Here is a 19,971-nt window from a genome sequence, read left to right as displayed (position 1 = left end):
ATTTTGATACATTCCAACAAGGGTGCTTTGTTTTGGTGTTGGTGAGAATAAATTAAACCTATACATTTGATGTATTACTATTGTGCTATTGTTTGCATTTTTGACAGCATATGGATTGTGTTATGGGGTGTAGATTGCACTCATAAGCATCACTATTGTCTGTGGCATGTTGTTGCATATTTTTAAAGGTGGTCTTCACAACTTTTGATGTTTTGGAAATTGGTTATGGGGGATTATGGTAGTGTATTTCACTCAGATTTCATACCATGCTGTCAAACAAAATGTTAAATGGTAGTCAAAGTGGGATTTACATGACAAGTGTGAAGGGTAATGGACGTGCTTATGGATCCCAACATGATTAGCTTCCTTGAAGATGTGTCAAACGTTGGACTCACCCAGCGAGTGGATGGCCCCACACATGCTGCCGGACACGCACTGGACCCCATCTTCACCGACATTACAGTAGACAAGCCGAAATTGATCACCTGGTCAGAGCGCGAGCTTTTATGCTAACACCCTGGTATATGCATTAGAGGAAGAATGCATAAATCTGTTACAGAAGACCGGGTTGCGGCAGGGATGAGCTTGGTATGGGTGGGTAACTCTAGTTGATGGCAAAGAACATACCTTATCCATTGCAAGGATGTCGACAGAGGGTCTGATTTAATTAGACAGTTGTCCCCAAGGTACATCATCATTTAGTCCCTCGTTGTGTGTACCCAAACGGAACACCCATCTCTGTTCCTTCTGAAAAAGGCCTGTTTCCGATGGCAATTGCTCGATCACAGTCCACTTCAAATCGTTCACGCAATGTTGAGCTATCAGGTAGTGTGTTGCCATCTTTCTTGTGCTTTTTTTACAACGGACATTACTTTTATGCTCGTTCATACGTGTCTTGACCGCCCTAGTGGTCATCCCCACATATTCAAGGCCGCACGGGCAGGTGATCAAGTAGACTACGTTTTTACTATTGCAGTTCGTCATTCTTCGCTGCTCCCAGGTTGTGCCATTCCTGAACGTAAGTCTGGTGCTTTTTTGCGTCAGGTGGCAACTGCTGCAGTTCCCACAAGGGAAGTGACCTTGGATACCTAGAGAGGGTTGTCTCGACTCTTGGACTATTTTGGGACGTGTATGAACCAGAATGTCTTTCAAATTTCTTCCGCGGCGATGTGCGAACATTGGTTTCTCCAGTTCTAAAGCACCACAGGTTAGAGTACCCCAGAGCTTATTAACTATTTTCAAAACCTCATTGGACATGGTATTATATGTCGTGACACAGATTGGTAGTTTGACTGCCGATACTGTCGATACCGTCTCAAACGGAGAAATTGACCATATGGTAAATTCTCCCTCAGGTGTCGGGGTGGAAGCTGTCGAACCTTAAGAGACAGTTCCTCGCTGTTGGCTTAGAGTGTGTTGTCGTTTTTAGCCTTCCACCCTCCGCATAGATGTTTAGGTCCAGAAAGACCAGTGACTGTTTAGACACTGAATGTGTGAATTTAAGATAGGCGTTCTGGTTGTTTAACCAAATCAATTATTCGTTCACAGACTCTAGATCGCCTTCCCAGATGACCAGCATGTCATCTATATATCTTTTCCAGATTTTTATATTTTGTCTGTAGGGGTTCTGGGTATGAAGAATTGTGTTTGCTTCCAAGTGGTACACATATAGTCCTGCTAAACTGGGAGCAAATGTACTGCCCATACTTGTGCCATGGCTTTGCAAACAGATGGTTGATTTGTACTGGAAAAAGTTTTTTTGAAGTGCCAGGGAGATGCGCTCCAGAACTAGGCCACGAGGTGTTTGGTATTGCCATGGTGTTGTGAAAAGTACCTCTTCAATAATTGAGAGTGTCTCATCGTGTGACAGGCTAGTGTATAGACTTTCTACATCAAGACCCAACAGTAGTTGGGTTGTGGGATTGAAAGTTATATCTTGGAGCAGTTGGAGGACTGATTTAGTGTCCTTCAGGTAGGTGTCAGTTGATTGTTCCAAAGGGCGTAAGAATGCTTCCGCGAATTTAGATAAGGGCTCCAAAATCGAGTCGATACCCGAAACTATGGGTCGTCCAGGTGGATTGGTAGTTTTCTTGTGGATTTTGGGGATGCAATAGAAATAAGGGATACGTGGTGCGCTCTGTGCCAAGAATTCTGCTTCTTTCTTACTTAGCCAGTCATGCGCCAGGCCCTCTTCTATCATACCTCCTATTCTGATACGGAGGGTCTCTGTGGGATCTTCCTGTAGAATGGTATAGTTCCTTCTGTCTGCCAAAAGTCTCATGCATTCTGTGTCGTATGCTTCCTCAGTTTGCAAGACTATGGCACGCCTTTGTCTGCGGGCTTGATTATTATATCATTATTGTCAGCCAGTTCTTTTATGGCTTGTTGTTCCAGTCTACTGGTATTGTGGAAAGTGTTAGTGTTGGACGGGTTTAGTTTATTCACTTCCGTCATTATGGCTTTTTCAAAAGTCAGTAGTTCAATAGGTAACACAGAGTTACGAATTGCACGGATGTGGAAGAATTCAGAACTCAGCCTTCTGATCTCAAAGAGAAACTGCAATTGAGACAGTACCCTGTACGGATAATCAACAAAGCCATGAAGAGGGCAAAGAATAATAACAGAGAGGCACTACTTGAGGATAGACAGCATGCAGTATCGGCAGTCAAACGACCAATCTGTGTCATGACATATAATACCATGTCCAATGAGGTTTCGAAAATAGTTAATAAGCACTTGGGTATTCTAACCTGTGGTGCTTTAGAACTGGAGAAACCAATGTTCGCACATCGCCGCGGAAGAAATTTGAAAGACATTCTGGTTCATACACGTCCCAAAATAGTCCAAGAGTCGAGACAACCCTCTCTAGGTATCCAAGGTCACTTCCCTTGTGGGAACTGCAGCAGTTGCCACCTGACACAAAAAAGCACCAGACTTACGTTCAGGAATGGCACAACCTGGGAGCAACGAAGAATGACGAACTGCAATAGTAAAAACGTGGTCTACTTGATCACCTGCCCGTGCGGCCTTGAATATGTAGGGATGACCACTAGGGCGGTCAAGACACGTATGAACAAGCATAAAAGTAATGTCCGTTGTAAAAAAAGCACAACAAAGATGGCAACACACTACCTGAATGCTCAACATTACGTAAACGATTTGAAGTGGACTGTGATCGAGCAATTACCATCGGAAACAGGCCTTTTTCAGAAGGAACAGAGATGGGTGTTCTGTTTGGGTACACACAACGAGGGACTGAATGATGATGCACCTTGGGGACAACTGTCTAATTAAATCAGACCCTCTGTCGACATCCTTGCAATGGATAAGGTATGTTCTTTGCCATCTCCTAGAGTTACCCACCCATACCAAGCTCATCCCTGCCGCAACCCGGTCTGCTGTAACAGATTTATGCATTCTTCCTCTTATGCATATACCAGGGTGTTAGCATAAAAGCTCGCGCTCTGCACGAGTTTATATTAGGGCTGGGTCCTCCACACTCTTGCAAGAGGTCTAGCTCGGAGCAAGACATTTTCCCTACACTGTGCAGAAACCCCTTGTGCATCAAGAACATCTTTCATCTAAGATGCAATCTGTACTGATTCTAATGGGTAACAGGCCTTTTCAACATAATTTCTCCTAGCACATAATCGCTCCCATTCATGATGCTTTACTCCTTACTTTAAACTGAGCTTTTTTCACTTTAACAGTGCTAACAGGCTTGCATTACAGAGCCCGCAGAGTCCACAACACCGACTGTTTTCCCCTCACATGCGCGGAAAAAGCCCGTCTCCTTTCCGCGCACGCGCAGTGCGGTTAGCAACAACCGCGCATGCGCGAAACTGGAACGCTGGCAGACAGACGCGTTTCCCCGACCGGACAGACCTTAGAAGGCTCGGTATTCATTCAATTAGCTCAGGGGCACTCAATGAACACCGGATTACCCAAACATGGGCACGACTTGACATCCTCTCGGGCGCATTTCTTAACGAGCAATTACCAATTCACTCGTGGTATAAATACCACACGCCCTGGGCTCAAACCTCAGTCCAGCGGAGCAGCGTGTTGGGCAAGACCGAGGAGAACTTTTCCCGTGTTTATGAGTATGGTGTGTTACAGCATGATCACTGAGACAGCCCAAGTAAGTAATATGCCACCCTGAAACCTATATGTTTTTCCATCTAGATTGCACAATAGCGATTACCCCCCAGATGTTCTGAATGCTCATGAAGCAAGCAAGCACTATTACTTAAGTATGATACAAACCTCTGCACATTTTTTTTTTAAAGAGTGTGTTTTATGTTATCTATGGTGTATGTCTTGTAAGTGTCTTTTTTCCACAGGGCTGAATAAGCTGGATGGTTTGTTCCAGGTGACTACACCTGTCTGAGCTACCCTGGATAAGGGAGACCATAATTTTCCTTTTTTCTTTTCTCAGGTCATGCAAATTGCATTTACTTGAGCCGAACCGCTGTAGGCACATAATAACCTGTATTTTACCTACACATATTTATAGTTTTCTCTTCACTTTTGTTAACAACATTAATACATCTGTACCCATTAGTGAAACGTGAGTAAGGTGGGGAAGTTGTGCCCCTGTCCTGAAGAAGGAGCTTTGCCTCCGAAACATGTCGACGCACACATGAGTTGTTGTCCATAATCACGACAATACACACCTTGCACTTCACTTCTTTTAATAGTGCCAGCCCGGGGCCATGAATAAAAGTTTTTTCTACTACACCCACAAACCAGGTACTTTTTAATCACTTCACTAAAATCCCACCACTCACATAAATAACATGCTCACTCACATGCACCACATATAGTCAAAAACTAAAAGTGCTCCCGCGTAGTCGTAGGTCGCAGCACGCCGCATCCCGCTAGAGGGGTGCGAAGACCCCTATGATGAAGCATGACACCAAGGTGCCTTTTGGTGTGTGAGGGGTATTTTAAGAAACACTAAGTGCTCCCATACCACTGTGGTGAACACTTCCCTGTCATTTCAAGGAGGATTTGTTGTGTTTATACATATCAGTATGTGGAGTACGAATTCTTCTGAACTACTCTGCCTCCCCTCTCCTGTTTGTTTGTACACTTTCCTTTGCTCTGCAGCAGTCCCAAGCATGATGCTGTGGACAGTAAACTGGCTACCCCAGGAGTTTGCTTTGCTGCTGGTTGTCCTGGTCATACAGAAGTGGCAGTTATCAGTCATGTAATAGAGCATCAGGCAGCCCTGCATGAGGTACCCTGCCTTGAGTGGCCCAACGTGGTTCCTGTGTATTCCTTCATGCATGCATAATACTCATCGATTGAGCACCTCAATAACTCCCTCAGTGGTACTTTGCTGCTAAACTTGTGTCCTGGTGTATGTCCTGCTAAAGCAGGTGCATGATGAAGGATAGTGCATAAGGAGCATTTATAGATTAAATGTTCGGGAGGGGATGGTAACAGCTATTTGCATTGCCTCTTTCTGACTGAGAAGACCATGGTTTTCAGTGCTACAAAAGTTGTCAATCAATCAATGTCTCCATTGCCTTCCTCTGAATCCGTCTCCTCTCACTTTTTCACTTCTTCCCATTGAAGTCTAGAGCCACTTCGCCTCACCGGATGGGATTTGAAAGAGTCGAATTGCAGCCATTAGGTTGCTCAAGGGAGGAAGCCATATGCATTCAACAATTAAGGAGACCATCTTCTCCTGCTTTGTACTCTAAGCATTTGGAAACATTTACCTCTTGATGTAAGGATGGGAATTTGATGCCTACTTACTGTGCCCCCTCTAAATGTTAGAGTTTTTGAAGGAAGGTTTCCAGAAAGATTTAGCACATCCACTTTAGCAGGCCATTGGACAGCTATAAAAGATGTTAGGGAAACCTGTGGTGACATTTCGCCTATTTTTCCCACCGGGGAAAGGCTTGTAAAACGTTTCAGGCTTAAAAAAACATCCATTTCCAACAATCCCTCCCTGGGACCTTCCAACTGTCATAAAAGGTCTTCAAGATCCCCCGTTTGAGCCTTTAGAGTCAACCTCTCACCTGTGGTTAACAGAGCATGTAAGCGTTCTGCTAGTTGTTACATCAACAAGGGGCCAGATGTAGGTAGGCTATTACCGGTCGGTAACGGCCGAAATCGGCCGTTACCGACCGGTAATAGGCTTTCCAGATCTAGGAGGCTAAAAAAGAAGGATTCGGTAATTTACCGAATCGGTAATATAAGGAATCGGTAAATTACCGAATTCTTAAATACCGATATGGTAAATTACCGAATCCTGATATGTAGGGAGCACTCAAATGAGTGATTTTTGCATTTTAGGATTCGTTATTTACCACCAACTAGAAGTTGGTGGTAAATAAGGAAAAACATTGAAAAATCATTTTTTTTGCTTTTCCAACAGTGCCATGCTGCAGACATACACTTAGGGCATGTATGTCTGCAACACGTGCACCCATACACAATTGAGGGGTGAAACAGGGTGTCAAAGTGACACCCTGCCACCCAATTCAATTCAATTCAAAATTTCTTTATTCGACTTCATGCAAAACAGTCATAAAAGTGTCATAAAAATTCACATACATATATAAAACACCAAAGTTAAAAAGACGTTTCAACAGGGGTAGAGATCACTAGATGGAATGTGAAAACTCGAACAAATGATGGATATACCGTTAATCAGAGACATATTTACAGAAGTGGGGAGGAATGGGGGTTAGCCGTCCATACTTTTCCTAAATTTCAGGGCTGTCTTTAAAAAATTACAAATGAATAAAGTGCTTTCACAGTGCAACATTTGAAGATAAAATAGTGCTGGTCTTATTTGCACAAAGTTCATTTTTTTAAGGAGAGGTTTTAAAAACATTTTCCTTGGTATCATGTAATAGGAGCATACAAATAAAAAGTGTGCCAAGTCTTGCGGAGACTTATTGTCGCAGCCGCAAGTTGGCAACACTTGTCCCCTATGGGCTCCACTGGGCACAGCTAGCAACAGATGAAATAAATCAAATCGAAATCTAGTCAACAAGAAGCGCTCGTATCTGGAAATGGGCCAGGATAGGTATGGTTCAATTTGTAAACATGATTTAGTTAGAATATGTCTCAATACACTATCTTTCTTCAGTTCTGACTCTTCCCTGACAAGCTGTCGAGACAACAAAAACGCATCCTTCATAGATGTTATATCACTCTTGGATACTTGCTGTGGTGTTAGAAAGAGATCCGGCCTACCCAGATCATGAAGACAGTTTCTAATATATTTTAGCCATGGGATCTTGAGTTTCCCTTCCCAGTTGAGTGCTTCGAGGAGGATATTTTGAGTGAATGGGATTTCATCATTCAGCCAACAATTAAGCCAACACAACAGTGGTTTTACGGCGATCTTGTCAGCTAGGTGTGGCATGCCCAGTTCCTCATGAATGGAAAAATTAGCTGTGCTTTTTGGTAGACACAAGACTTGTTTTAAGAAGTTGTTTTCTGTGGTTGCGAGGTCGCCCACTGGGACATAGCCCCAGAGCTCACTCCCGTAACTGGCGACGGCGATGCTTTTTGCTTGGTATAATTTCATCGTGGCAACCACTGGTGTGTTTCCCATTTTGCTCGTAAAATCAGTTATTGCTGCATTGGTCCTTATTATTTCTCCTTTCTTTTTCTTTACTGCTGGGCCCCAGGTAAGTTTTTGGTCAAACAGTACACCAAGATACGAAAAAGTTTTTGTTATGGGTATTTTTTCCCCATTGATATGGAAAGGGTAGGATTTCTTTGTACCAGGACCTACCTTCATAACAAATGACTTGGTGTTGTTGATAGACAGGCCCCGTAGCTTCATAAATTGGAAGAAAGAATCAAGTAATATTTGAAGGCCAAGAGCAGTTCTAGAGATGAGGACGGCGTCGTCTGCATAAAGCAGAACGGGTACGCCCTTGTTCCCTATATATGGATAATCGGTATTTGTTTTTAAAAGGTGCTCCTCAAGACCGTTTACATATAAATTAAAAAGAAATGGTGCTAAAATGCAGCCCTGCCTAACCCCCCGATTTATTTTGAAGTTTCTGGTTACTTTCAAGTCTTTAGTATAACGAACATTCGCTCGAGTGTCACTGTGAAGGTCCGCTAGGAAATTAATTAAGTTTTTTTCAACTCCCATATCTAGCAGTACCTCCCAAAGTTTTCTTCTGTCAACACAATCAAAGGCCGATGAAAGGTCCATAAAGGCCATATTTAGGGTTCCATTTCTAGCCAAGGTATATTTGCCACTAATTAGGTATAGATTCAGGCATTGGGTTATTGTTGAGTGCCCTGGTCTAAAACCGTATTGAACGGGTGACAATATGTTGTTATTTTTTGCCCAGTTGGTCAGCCTATTTAAAATGATCGCTCCCACTACTTTGGCTACTGAATTTATCAAAGAAATTGGCCTGTAGCATGCCGCATTGCTTCTGTCACCTTTCTTGTAGACTGGTACAATAGTCGAGGTCCCCCAGGATTTTGGAGCCCCAATTTTAGCTCCAGCATTAACAACCGCCGTGAGAATAGGGGCCAGAATGGGATATTTGATTTAAATAAATCTGGCGGAATGCCATCCGGGCCCGGGGCCTTGTTACTGGTTAGACAACGAATCCCCTTTTCAACCTCTTTAACTGTAAAAGACAAAGGTGCTTCTTCAGGGAGTTTAGTTACTTGAGTCATCTGGGGATCGTCGCTTTTGAAAATTTGACTAAAATGGGAGATCCATTCATTCTCGGGTATGACAGTTCCCAGGCTGGCAGCATTAGGTTCGTCGAACATTGGTTTGTTGATAATGCTCCAGAATTTGGAGCTATTGCCAAGAATTGATGGGTCAAGTAAGGATTCCCAAATGTTCGTTTTTATGGACCTTTCACGTGTTGCCAGGGCTAATTTATATTCTGCTCGCAGTAGTTTAATTTGTGCAAAGTCCCTTGGCTTATTCTTAAGGGCTTTTTTTAAATTTCGGCTTGCAGCTGAGCAGGCGTGATCGAACCATCTTGGCTGTTGGTCAATTGGAACTTTTGAAGGGACAGAAAGCATGTTATCAATTCTTTGGGTTAGTACGGTGAAAGCAGATAAAATAGATTCAGGAGGCGTAGAGTTAGAGGCACAAAGATACAATTCCTGTTCACAACTCCTTTTAACCCTGCCACCCTTCAATGGTTCCCCCAATTACCGAATCGGTATTTACCAATTCGGTAATTGACATTAATTCCTATGGGCCTCCAGGCCCATAGGAATGAATGGCACTTACCGAATCGGTAAATACCGATTCGGTAATTACCGTAATTTACCGATTCGGTAATTTTTAAAGAAAAATGACCTACATCCCATTTGCCTGTTCTTAAATACCTAATCTGTATGATTCAATCAATCAATCAATCAATCATAGCATTTATATAGCGCACTACTCACCCAGAGGGTCTCAAGGCGCTGGGGGAGGGGGGTCCGCTACTGCTCGAACAGCCAGGTCTTGAGTTGCTTCCTGAAGGCGAGGTGGTCCTGGGTCAGGCGGAGGTGGGTGGGGAGGGTGTTCCATGTCTTGGCGGCGAGGTAGGAGAAGGACCGTCCCCCTGTGGTGGCTCTTCGGATGCGGGGGACGGCGGCTAGGGCGTGGCTGGTCGATCGAAGCTGGCGTTTGGGAGCGTAGAAGTTGAGGCGGCTGTTGAGGTATCCTGGGCCTTGGTTGTGTAGGGCTTTGTGTGCGTGGGTGAGGAGACGGAAGGTGATTCTCTTGTTGACCGGGAGCCAGTGCAGGTTTCTCAGGTGTCCGGAGATGTGGCTGCGACGGGGAATGTCCAGGATGAGTCGTGCTGAGGCGTTCTGGATCCGCTGGAGTCTCTTCTGGAGTTTGGCGGTGGTTCCGGCGTAGAGGGAGTTGCCGTAGTCCAGACGGCTAGTGACGAGGGCCTGGGTGACCGTCTTCCTGGTCTCGGTGGGGATCCACCGGAAGATCTTACGTAGCATGCGCAGGATGTTGAAGCACGACGAGGAGACGGCGTTGACTTGTCTGGTCATGGAGAGGGAGGAGTCCAGGATGAAGCCCAGGTTGCGTGCGTGGTCCGTTGGTTTGGGTGCGCTGCCTAGGGCGGGGGGCCACCAGGAGTCGTCCCAAGCGGCGGGTGAGGCTCCCAGGATGAGGACTTCCGTCTTGTCCGAGTTCAGTTTCAGGCGGCTGTTCTTCATCCATTCGGCTACCTCTTTCATCCCTTCATGAAGGTTGGTCCTGGCGGTGGCGGGGTCGTTGGTGAGGGAGAGGATCAGCTGGGTGTCGTCGGCGTAGGAGATGATGTTGAGGTTGTGCTGGCGTGCGATGTCTGCGAGGGGGCTCATGTAGACGTTGAAGAGGGTTGGACTGAGCGAGGAGCCTTGAGGAACGCCGCAGATGACTTCGGTGGCTTCTGATCTGAACGGGGGAAGGCAGACTCTCTGTGTCCTTCCGGCGAGGAAGGAGATGATCCACTCCAGTGCCTTCTCCTGGATTCCGACGTTGCTGAGGCGCTGCACTAGGGTACGGTGGCAGACAGTGTCGAAGGCCGCGGAGAGGTCGAGGAGGATGAGGGCCGCTGTTTCTCCGTTGTCAAGCAGCGCTCGGATGTCATCGGTGGCTGCGATCAGGGCGGTCTCGGTGCTGTGGTTGGCCCGGAAGCCAGACTGCGAGGGGTCGAGGGATCCGCTCGTCTCGAGGAAGGCGGCCAGCTGCTTGTTGACGGTCTTCTCGATGACTTTTGCAGGAAACGGGAGCAGCGAGATGGGGCGGTAGTTCTTGAGGTCGGTGGGGTCGGCCGATGGCTTCTTGAGTAGGGCGCTGAGTTCGGCGTGCTTCCAGCTCTCCGGGAAGGTAGCGGTGTCGAAGGAGGTGTTTATGATGTCCCGCAGGTGGGGTGCGATGACAGCGTCGGCCTTGTTGAAGACGTGGTGAGGGCAGGGGTCGGTCGGAGATCCGGAGTGGATGGAGTTCATCGTGCGGACGGTGTCTTCGGTGCTGATCGGAGTCCAGGCGCGGAGGGTGGTGGTGGGGGGCGGTGGTTCGGTTGTGGCGTTCGTCGGTTGAGTGCTGAAGCTGTTGTGTATGTCCGCGATCTTGTTGTGGAAGTAGGAGGCGAGGGAGTTGCAGAGGTCTTGCGAAGGGGTGATGTCGTTGTTTCCGGCGTTGGGGTTGGAGAGCTCTTTGACGATGTTGAAGAGTTCCTTGCTGTTGTGTGCGTTGTTGTCCAGTCGTTCCTTGAATGCAGTTTTCTTGGTGGCGTGGATGAGTTGGTGGTGTTTTCGGGTGGCGAGCTTGAGGGCAGTCATGTTGTCCGGTGTTGGGTCTCTGCGCCAGGTTCTCTCGAGGGCTCGGCAGTTCTTCTTGGAGCTCTTGAGTTCGTCGGTGAACCATGGGGCTTTCTTGCTGCCGGGTCTGCTAGGCGGGGTCCTCAGGGGGGCGAGCTCGTCTGCGCAGTTGCTGATCCACTTCGTGAGGTTGGTGGCCGCCTGGCTAGGGTTCGTTGTGCTGGTGGGAGGGTTCATGCTCAGGGAGGTCGCGAGCTGGTCGGCTGTGATCTTGTTCCAGCTCCTGCAAGCCACCTGTTGCTGGTGGTGGTGGATCGTGGTCCTTCGGAAGCTGAAGTGGACGCAGCTGTGGTCCGTCCAGTGGAGTCCGGTGGCGTGGCTGAAGGCGATGTCCTTGCTGGATGAGAAGACGGGGTCGAGTGTGTGTCCGGCGTAGTGGGTGGGGGTGGTGACCAGCTGCTTGAGTCCCAGGTTGGCGAGGTTGTCCAGCAGGGTGGTGGTGTTGCGGTCGTTGTTGTTCTCCAGGTGGAAGTTGAGGTCCCCTAGGAGGATGTAGTCAGCGGAGCGGAGGGCGTGCGGGCTGATGAAGTCGGCGATGTCTTCGCTGAATTGTGTGCGTTGTCCCGGGGGTCTGTAGATGAGGGTACCTCTGAGGGTGGTCTTGGGGTTGATGTGGACCTGAAAGTGCAGGTGGTCGGCGGTTGCGAGGGTGTCCTCGGTGTTGATCGTGATGCGGATGGTGTTCCTGTGGACGATGGCGATGCCTCCTCCGGTGTGGTTGATGCGGTCCCTTCGGATGATCTTGTAGCCGTCCGGGATGGCGATGGCGATGTCGGGCGCTGAGGTGGCGTTCATCCAGGTTTCCGTGAGGAAGGCGACGTCTGGTGATGCTATGTCGAGCAGGTTCCAGAGCTCTACGGCGTGTCTGTGGACGGAGCGTGTGTTGAGCAGGATGCACTTCAGGTGGTTGCTGCTGGTGCTCGGCTTGGTGGGTGCGGGTGCAGTGCCGGTCCAGATGCAGGTGAACTTGCAGGAGTTGCAGCAGAAGGGTCCGTGGGTGCGTCTCGGGGTGGCTCGGTAGCAGCCCGGGACTCGGCCGGCGTTGAGGGCGTTGAGGGTGACGGCATCGTACGTCCGGCGGGCGGGCTGGGGTCTGCGGGGGCCAGGGGTCCTGGCACTGGGCGCGGTCCAGGCGCGGACGGGCGCAGACGGGCTTACCTTTGGCGCATCTTCGTCGCTCATTCGGTGCTCCCGCTGCGCGGTCACTCTGGGGGCGTCATAAATCTGGATCCGGGAGGGCGGGTCAGCTGGGAGGCAGGAGCGGGGCGGCCAATGGGCTGGTGGTGGGCGGGGCCGCAGGGAGGCAGCGGCGGGAATCGGCGAAGACGGGCGGCTCAGCGGCGGCTGGGTCGCTCGGTACAGGCAGGCAGACAGGAAGGTTCTGGCAGCAGGAGGGGTGACCCGGCCTAGCAAAAGGCACAGTGGTCACTCCTGAATCGCCAGCAGCACTTCCCTTAAATCTGGAGCCGGGAGGGCGGGTCAGCTAGGAGGCGGGAGCGGGCGGCCAATGGGCTGGTGGTGGGCGGGGCCGCAGGGAGGCAGCGGCGGGAATTGGCGAAGACGGGCGGCTCAGCGGCGGCTGAGTCGCTCGGTACAGGCAGGCAGACAGGAAGGTTCTGGCAGCAGGAGGGGTGACCCGGCCTAGCAAAAGGCACAGTGGTCGGTATTTAAGAATCGGTAATCTGGGATTACCAACATCTGGCCCTAGGTTATTTACTTTTGTCTTTTCCCTACAATAGATTTTTCCCGGACAGAATGGTTCTTCAGTCAAACCCTAATTTCAAACCCAAGCTTCCACCACAGTTTTGTGTATCCCAAAAATATATAATTCTGTTGTTTGAGTCGGAGTCTCAGAAAGGTGTTCTATTAGTGTTAGATGTGAAGAGGGGTCTGATGATTTATCTAGAAAAGACAGAGTCATTTAAGGATTCAAAACCCCTCTTTGTTTTTGTTTGGTCCATCGAAAATGGACAAAAAACAGTCCACTCCCTCTTTGAGGAGGCAGGTTCGACAAGAAACCACACAGGGGTGCAAATTAATGGGTGAAACTATGCCTGGAAACATCCAGGGTGGCTGAACCAGGGCAGTGTGTCCTGGGCAGAGGCTAGTAGAGTTCCCATAGATGAAATTTGCCGGGCTATGAACAGATATGAATACTTTTGTCAAATATTAGAGTCTGGACATTTCTATTAAGCAAAATTCTGTTTTTGAATCCAGAGTATTGAAAACTGTTATGAAGTGAATAGTTCATTTTCATCTACCTTCTGATTAAAGCTTTTGTTGATCTGCAATTCATGTCAGAATGATTGTTTGGCGCCAGCAGAAAACGGAAGCGTTGTTCAATCATCCTCAAGTATCAAAGCATGGGAGGCGCAGGACAGGCAGGCAGGTAATTAACGTTTTACCTACCGGTGATCTGAGGTGCTAGAGCCCTGTCTGAAACTAAAAATAGCACCATGACTGTGACATAACTGAAAGCGACACCGCCCCTGGCGAAAGGTGTAACAGCAAAATTGGTGTCCGGTGCCAAGGGCAGCCACGTGGTATGCAATGCTTATTTTAGTCATGCGCTTACTGTGCATTACATTACGTGGCATTAAGTTTGCACTTTTATTGCAGCAAAGACTGAAGCGATGCACATTGAAAGTATCTTACATAAGGTCCCCAAATAAATGTTGCCTCCTACCCCACCATCCCCTCTTTCTCCGGGGCTCAGAAGCAGCTTGTAGGGGATGGCCCTTTGGATAAAGGTGGGCGCTAGCCGCATGACGCAATAGCAGGACGCGCTCCCTCGACCGCTGGGCAGATGTCTCTACTTTGAGCCCTCACCCCGCAGCACAAGCAGGCAGCGCCCCAGGGCTCTGACAGCAAGCATTTACAGAGGGCACAGTGGCAGGTTTTGTGAAAATGCTCAGATGGAGAGTGCATGTAACAGGCTGGCCGAGCGTTATGTCCTGGTGTGTCAGAGATAAGTACAGTGTTCCAGAAGCTTCGAGCAGCCCTGGGCTGTACAGAGTTGTCCGCAGTGGGATCGAGGGAGGCAGCAACCGGCAGTCCATCAGCCACGATGGGGATTCTAGAAACAAACGCCCGTTGCTGGAATTGTATTAGGTCGCCTCTGGAGGGACTATTCATGGATTCTTCACAGAATGAGATTTAATTTCTTAAAGGCCTCACTGCAGTGATGGGCCTGTGGTCTTTGATCTTGTAGAAAGCTGCCGTGGGCCCTAGCTCAAGCATGGAAAACGGATCTGATAGATTGGGTTGGCAGTGAAAGAACACCTACAGTTGGGGTCGGAGAGCAGTGGGTTCCTCACAACTCTGGGCCCTGGTGACACTGCCCCTGCTGCACACTGCCGCTGCCGTGGCATCTGAAGGGTAGGAGAAAGGGCACATTGCCTCAGCACCTCGAAGCAAAGCCGGGAATACAGAGAACCTGGAAGGGTCCAATGGTGAATTATCTCACTCAACAAAAGTCAGGAATGAGAACAAATGTACACATTCGACATTGTTCTGCGACATGGTGATAGTGGCAGCACAATATAGGGGAGAGGGGCACCACAGACACCAGAGGCCTCCCTGTACGAGTGGAGGGGTTTAACCAGTGTTTTAAGTGGGATCCAGAGGGCGGCTGTGGAGTGTGGGGGGAGTCTCTTAAAGGGGTGTGGCGAAAGAAGTGTAACTAGGAAACCTTTCTAAAAGTTATGGCCTATGTAATTAAGCGCTATGGATTTGGGTGACGGATGGTTCACATTAACCCGTGCGCACTCGGGTCCTCTCCTCACCCCTCGGGGGCTGGAGCCTCTTCACCTTGGTTCACAGGCCCGTAGCCCCCCGAGGCAATGTGAGGGCTATATCTAGGAGGCATGGCCCCCATCTTTTGGCTCTTAATATTGCCCTAATTTATGAAATTCTGGTTGGCTATTATCATAGCGGAAGCCTATGATGGCATTAATACTGGTCTGGTTTACCTCTCTTACTATTGTGCAAATTGCATTTACACAGCACTGTTTCCTAGCTACAGATTTACCAATCGATTGATTGATTCTGGAGGAGCCTTGCCAATGGAAATCTTGGAAATTCGATGCTGTTTATTCTATCCCTGGCAATATCTTCTATTAATATTATTGTGCATAGGGATTGGTTTTAATCAAAGCGAGCACATTTTAACAACTGATTGGCATTCACGCTTTTTGGCATGGTGGTCAAGACACTGGTACAATTTAACTCTTCCTAACACCTCCCCCCACCTTTGTGTACTTTGTGGGTTCCTCAGTGCACACGCGTACCTTTCAATATATATCTTTCCCTAGATAGAGTTTGACACAGGGATACTGTTGCCTCCCCTTTGAAAAGGCCCTACCATGGACCTTGTAGGGTAACCCTTCTTCATGCACTCTCTTATGTTGGTCACCCCGTTTTCACGTGTGTAGTGACACAGCACGGTTTGCAGTGAGCACATACACTTCTGTTCAGCTGAAGATTGTGATTCAGAAATCGATTTTGTGCTGAGTGCAGGATTTCTAGATGGGGATTTGTTTTTTGAAGCAGCCCCATTGGTCCTGATGAATGCCGCTGACCCTGGTTGGGCAGAGTTGTTGGCTGAAACATGCTAGCCGCAGACTAGGGTATGAAGGCGAGTTGGAACCTTTAGTATCCACAACTCAAATTAAATTTTAGCGCAAGGAACAATAATAACATTTATACGTTTTACCTTTAGGTGATTTTAATCTTATGTTGAGGGTGCTGTACGAGTAGCATTATTCTCACAATTCAAGAGAACAATAGTGCTAAAAGATCTCCATCAAGAGCTTCGATATATGGGAGCCTGTTGTCTTTCAGCATGCAATCTAAAACTGATAGCTCCAGGTGCTGGACTAGTAGCATTATAATAATAATAATAATAATACCTACTTGTAAAGCGTGAACATGTAACCCGTAGGGGTTTCAAGGTGCTGGGGGCCGTCGGGTAGATTAAATGAGCTATTGCCCAGATGGTGAGCTGCCGCTGGAGTAGGGGATCGAACCATGAGCCCCGCGCTGCGAAGTCCGCCTCTCTGGCCTCTGCGCCACACCTCTCCCTTGCTGCTCCCACATCTCCATTATTATTGTGGCAATATAAGGGAACAATAGTGCTAAAAGATCTCCATCAATAGCTTTGATACATGGGAGCCTGTTGCGATAAGTAGACCGTGGCGTGTCTAATGAGGGGCATGAAACATGCCCCGAAAGTGCATGAGAGTTTTGCGTATTTTCCACGTACATCTGATGCAAGCCCACCTGGGTATGATAGATGTGATGGGGAAATTTATTGTATATTACTCATTGCCACTATTGAGGGATATCTCGCCTGTTGCTTTAAACAGTATTCCCATTGTGTGCCTATTAAGAGGTATCCAAGTTGTCTTCCTATTTGCATTGAGCAGCCAGCCCATCTTTCTGAGTGTTTTCCTGCATTGCAGCATACATCTTTGATATGAGTCGCATTTGGGTAGGGGGTGTGAGCAAATATACCAATGCTTGCAGTTGTGCAGCATCCTCTAGTCTGAATAGGGCAGCATTACCTCCCGAGCACTAGTCCGCATCCTGAGATAAAGGAACCTATCAAAGGGGAGATACCGCCAATAATAAAAAAGGTTTGTTTAACTATTAATTCTCCAGAGACAAAGGTCCAGACTATCAAGGTTGCACCTTGGGCTCAGCTGTCAGGGCTAGGAGGCGGATGGACTTCAGAGACAGCTGTGGTGCACATAACCTAAGGATCCTAGCATGTATCACCGTCTTGCAATGCCAGGTTGAGAGCAGCTTTCAGTTTTCTAGGTCGTGTCCACACCAATGTGCTCAGGGAGCAGGGATATGCCAAATCATTCTCCACCTCTAGAAGATGTATCTGCGGTTGATACAACTACGTAGTTTGAGCATGAGGCGCTGTGTGACAGAATAATATAGCTAAAAATTGGGTTCCTCATGTCCCCCGTCTTCACGTGGCAAAGGAAGCTTCTCCCGTTTGATACGGAGAGTTTACCTGCCAATGCCAACATAATCACCATGGATTTAAGGTCCCTGAAGACGCTCTTAGCCAATGGAATATTAACATTTGCAAACAGATTTAGCAGATTCGGCTGTATCAGCATTCTCTTAAGAGCTTCTCTGCCAGCATTTGATAAAGGCAAGGATATCCAGGGTCTTACATTGGTGGAGAGTTCAACTAGCAGAACACCGTATAATAGTTTCTATATCACAAGGACTCTTTCTCCTAAACTGCGTGCTCCTGCCATTTTAACAGGTATTCTATCGGGAACTGGACTGTGGTCTCTGTCAGAGGTTATTTCACAGATTTATCCCATTTTGTGAGTCCTGTGAACTCTCCAAAACATATAAATTCTCTGATAACTGGAGATTGGGGTTCCATTGGATTGATAAATAGTACATACCTTCAGCATACAATGACATTTCTTTTTTTTCACAGCGTTTTATATAGCGCGAACTTGACCCGAATCGGGTATCAGAGCACTTTACATAGCACCAGTGGCATTACACGAAGACACATTCATTTTTGTTAGGCACCGGGAGACTAAGTGATTGGCCCAGAATCAAAGGATGTTCAGCATCATTGCCGAGATTCGAACCCAGTTCCCAGATTCGAGGTCGACTGCCCTAGCCGTTAGGCCATCTCCTCTCCCCATGAGTGGCCTACCTGTCCTACATTTGATCTGTGCACTCTGTTTCTGCATTAAGCTCATCAGTGGTTCAATGCCTCATGCAGGGGTAGAAAGTGGCAGGACTGTCATGTACCTGTCTATATGAAACTCACAACATGAACGCCTGGTCATAAAGCTGAATACAGCATGGCAAAAAACACATGTCTAAATAGTGTGCTGTATACTAATTAATGTATGTGTGATAGAGCTGCCAGGGAAGAAATCCTTTCAGGACAAGAACCCTCACTCACCTGAAGATGACATGCTTCATCATGGGGTTCCTTCCTCTCACTTGGACTGCATGGTCCATGGTGTGGGCTACAGCTCCCCTTTGGGGAGGAGATGAGGTGTTTTAAGATGAAGCGTGTACTGGGGTCAGTGAGGAACAAAGTGCAGTTAAAAAGCAGACTAGAGATTTTTTAATCAAATATACCCTTATCAGTGGTCAACATGTTTCTGCCCATTTCTGACCCCAGTGGTGTTCCGGAGCATTCATCAGGACCTAGAGAAATGTATATATAGTCACTCTGTGAAAGGTTGTGATAATAAATGAAAATATACTGGCCACCAAGAGATCAAGAGCGGCCAGGGTAGCGATGACCCATGTATATTCTGGATCCACCGTCTTTCTAATGATAAGAAGAATAATGTCTACCCTCAAACCACTGGGTACGTCTTAAAGTGCCCAACTCCTCAGTCAAGTCAGCTTGCAGAATAGACGTCCCGGCCGCTTTTGATCTCTTGGTGGCCAGTATATTTTCATTTATTATCCCAACCTTGCACATAGTGACTATATATACATTTCCCTAGGTCCTGACAAATGCCCCGGATCCCTACTCGTGTCAGATATGGGCAGAAACATGTTAACCACGGATGGGGTATACTTGTTTAAAAATAAACCCTAATCCAAGAAAAAATATTAATGTACGTTCAGGCGGAGGTGTAAATCACTGCATACTTTTATTTTGTAATATTTTCTTGGACTGCCACATGTGATGGACAGTTTCCTTTACAAGTTATTCAAGTTTGAAGTAATTGCGAAATATCCTCTACTTTCAGAATTTTCTAAACAAAATGTCCCTGGCTGTTCGAGTGACCCATATTGATGCCTGCTTGTGCCAAGAGAAACAAACATTAGAGAAGAAGTTACAAATGAGGGGGAAGCAGGATAGGTAGGATTTAGAAAGGAAGACGCCACTTCAGTGCTGCTGGAAGATCTGTAGGGAGCGCTCAGTGGACAAAGTTACTTGTGGGCTAACTATCCATTCGCCAATCAATACAAAGTATGATACGCGCTAAGAGTTAGACCTTAATTATAACAAGATATGATGAGTTAACATATAGAAAAATAGGTCAGTGGGTTGAGTGAGGTCTGTGCATAATCTCGCCTGAGGGTTCACTTGAGTCAGGGTTTCTAAATTTGACTCCTCCGCTTCACCTCTGTGCTGGTTCTGCTCTTAATATAATGGCTCCTTAGTTCACATGTATTACCACTCACTGTTCTCATGTTCAAGACTTTCGGACTCAAGCTTGGTCTAAATGATAAAAAATATTTCAATGTAATATTCTGTTTACATTATAGAATGTTTTCATTGGTTTTTATCATCTAATGTTGATCATATGTCACCTAGGGCCAGATGTAGAAAGCCTAATACCGGTCGGTAACGGCCGTAATTGCCGAATTTTGGCCGTTACCGACCGGTATTAGGCTTTTCTGATGTAGGAGGCCACATTTCAGGATTCGGTAATTTATCGAATCGGTAATTTAAGAAATCGGTAAACTACCGAATTCTTAAAATACTGATTCGGTAAATTACCGAATCTGTAATGTAGGGAGCACTCAAGTGAGTGCTTCTTACATTTAAGGATTCGTTATTTACCACCAACTATTACTTGGTGGTAAGTAACGAATTCCTTTTAAAAAGCAATTTTTGGCATT

Source organism: Lissotriton helveticus, chromosome 7 (genome assembly GCF_964261635.1).
Source record: "Lissotriton helveticus chromosome 7, aLisHel1.1, whole genome shotgun sequence".
NCBI lineage: Eukaryota > Metazoa > Chordata > Amphibia > Caudata > Salamandridae > Lissotriton > Lissotriton helveticus.
The sequence above is the reverse complement of the archived record's forward strand: the minus strand, read 5'-3'. Positions refer to the sequence as shown.